Here is a 3,074-nt window from a genome sequence, read left to right as displayed (position 1 = left end):
GAACAGGAATGTTTCTAAAGTTGTATTCCTGCAAGCTAGCAGAGCCTCTGGCATTGAGAAATGCTTGGATTTTACTTAGTCTGTTGTGACTGTGTGCCATCCTAGCTTCCATCCTCTCCCAGGTCAGAGTACCTTCTGCATGCCCTTGCTTTGGGATGCAGATGGATCTGATCCAGCATTTTTGATCCTTTCTCTTGCCAGGCTGATGAAAAGCTGTCTTGCCCTCCAGTGCATAATTACTCATTCGTGGAACTCTCAAGTGCTTTTTTTTTTTTGCAGACTAAGCAATGTGTATCTGTTATAAAACTTCTCAGTTAGAGGGAAAGAACCTTAGAGCATGATTATGTGGTCTGCTCCTGCTCTGATGAGCCTGTATGCTCTGACTCCCTCTTAGAAAACCACCTCAGGAGGTTCATGTACAAGCTACCCTTATCCTATCTTTGTTTAGGCTATGATCTCATTCTGCAGGTTAAGAGAAATAAAAGCAAGGAGCAGAAATAAAGCCAAAAAAGAACTCAAGAGTTCAGATTAGAGAAACGTTGGGGAAATGGGGTGCAGAAGCCTAGATAAAGTTCCCTTAAAGTGTACAAGACCTGTATAATACATATGTTAAGAGGGAAGAGTGGCTGGTTATATGCTTGCCTTAGCAGAAAGAAGTTCTGCACCTCATACAAATGTGAGAACATGTGGCTTTCCAAGGCATTTCAAGGTAATCTTTTATGGTAATAAACAGGCAGGATTTTAGAGGGATTCAGGGCTCCTGGTGAGGCAGCAGACATTTTAGGAAGTCCTGGTGCTTGAAGTTGATACTTCAGCAAAGTGGTGTCCTGTTACTGCTGGGTCTTAGAAGGTCAAGAGATTTCAACCTAATCATATAGTTAATATGGGCGAGGAGAACTACTCAAACTCCTCCTGCCCTCCTGAAGAGATCTCTTCTGAAATGCTCCTGATTCCTTCTGGCTGGCAAACTGCAGCGTGCGTCCCTTTGCCTAAGTGAAAACCAGCTGCTGTGCTGAATGTAAAGCAGGAGGACATACACAGATAGGTTTGGAAAGGCGGTGGGGTGCTGCGGGCTGCCTGAAACACACTTGAATATGAGGAACAGAATTTCTGTTGGCAAATGCAGGAATAGGGATGATTTAAGGAGGCTGCAGGAGGGATCTGCATTTCCTACCAGGAATACATAATCACAAATGCATTTGGGCTTCGTTTTACTGAATCTTTGAGAAGGTGGGGGGTGTTGTATAGCAGAGGAAGGGATCTGTTTTGATTTATGGGTGATAGTAGATGCTACAAAATCCCCCTTAAAGTGGTTGGGAAGCTTTACGCTCTGAAAACTTGTAGGGAAGTTCTTGTGGGCACGTTGTTAGTATGCTTCAAGTGGCAACAGATATTAAAGAAGTTGCTATATGATAGCTTGCATTTCCCTGGCATCTTTCATGAAAGGAGGAGTGCTTTGTAAATCTGAAGAAAATAAGGTTTCACTTTTTAGTGTGGTAAACAGGTCTCTGGCCTTATGGTTAGAGAAAGGCCACAGAGCAAGTCATGGAGCCAGAACTCTTCCCCATGATGTGGGGCCACCAGGAGCTCCCACTGTCACATCCTGAACACACTCTGTACTTCCAGAGTTCCTGTGTCCGAATTGCCTCAAAGCTGGTTGTTTTCTTTATGTTTTTGTTAGCTGATGGAGTGATGCTTGACCCTGGCAAGCGCCCTGCATTGTCTCACTGGTGTAGTCTGCTGCAAAGAGGTTATGTTTAGTGACAAGCAGCTCTGCTGTTTTCAATTGCAGTTCTTTGGTGTAGTAACCAGTGAATGCTGAACACTGAACCTGTTGTACTGTGATAGGCAGATTAAGCTTCAGAGATCTGGCTGGTTCAGACTCAGCTGTAGTTGTTAATATCTATTCTTTCTGACTGTGAAGAAGGGAAAGTAAAACTCATTTCATTTGAAAGAAAAACTGAATTTCTTTATTTTTTTTTCCATGAGTTCCTCGTGCAGTTTAATTTCATGCCAGGGTTTCATAATAGTGGCACTCATGACATGACAACTCAGATAATGAAGCGGAGAAACTTTAATATGGCTCCAGAGATAAGCTGTTCTGGAAGTACAGAGAAAACAGAACGTTTCCCAAGCCAAGGCAGAACCCAGAGCTGGGATTAGATAAATGGCTCTGAAGCAGCAAGGTTTGCAAGCGTATGGATAAAGTGTTTTGTCTCTTCCTTAGAGGAGAAGACAGTGTAAGGGCAGAGCTGAAGGCTTCGTTGCCAACAGTGTCTTGTTCTAAGTCCAGCAACCAAGGGATTTAAGTCTGGCCCTGTGCAGAGTTTCTCATGGGTGACTCTTGGGCTGTGCCTGTGGTTATCTGTGTTGATGTTGCTCAACCACAGCTGCTAATTCCAGCATTGTGTTAGCTCCATGGCAGGGAGCCTCTAAGGCAGATTAATGACTTTGAGGCCTGAGGCAAACTGCAAGGAGTGTTCCTGTGCTTTCCTTACCCAGAAGGCTGTGGAAGAGGAATGAAAAGGAAGCCTGAAAGGGGTTAAGAGAATGTATAATGTTCTATATGAGTTGAGGCTGAGACCGCTGGAAGGGTGACAGGAACCAGTGGGAGAGAAAGATACAGGAACTGAAATGGCTGAAGCTTTGTGGCTTAAATAGAAGAAAATGAGAAGGTGTTTGCTCAGATTAAGGAAATGAATCAGATGTGCTTAGTGTGAGTCAGTCACATAATTCATGCTGATCCTTTACAGGTTTTCTTAGGTCCTGGTGTAATGTGATTGCATTTTCCACCTGTGGGTATGACAGACCTTCCTCAGATCAGGAAATCCATCCAGAGCTTCCTTGCACCACTGCTCACAAGAAGTGTCTGACTGAATTTTAAGTGGATTATGATGATAGAGTGCAATACCAGCAAGCTATTGAAAGAGCAGTGCAATAGTATCTGCTTAAGTATATGCTGAGGAAGCTCTAAAGAACTGGGAGTAGTTTATAACTAGGCTGTATCTTGGTAGTTGCTGCAGAGTGTTTCACAGTTCCCTCTGGTTCCATGCCACTGCTACATCTGCTTGTCA

At 43.8% G+C, this 3,074-nt stretch overlaps 1 protein-coding gene across 3 annotated transcripts in view; it reads left to right on the top strand.

Moving 5' to 3' along the window:
• Nucleotides 1–3,074, top strand: part of PABPC4 (poly(A) binding protein, cytoplasmic 4 (inducible form)) — a 12,035-nt gene that overhangs the window by 1,197 nt on the left and 7,764 nt on the right. The gene's annotated exons all lie outside the window — the stretch shown is intronic.

This window comes from Nestor notabilis, unplaced genomic scaffold (assembly GCF_000696875.1).
Source record: "Nestor notabilis isolate BGI_N333 unplaced genomic scaffold, ASM69687v1 scaffold8890, whole genome shotgun sequence".
NCBI lineage: Eukaryota > Metazoa > Chordata > Aves > Psittaciformes > Psittacidae > Nestor > Nestor notabilis.
The sequence above is the reverse complement of the archived record's forward strand: the minus strand, read 5'-3'. Positions and strand labels throughout refer to the sequence as shown.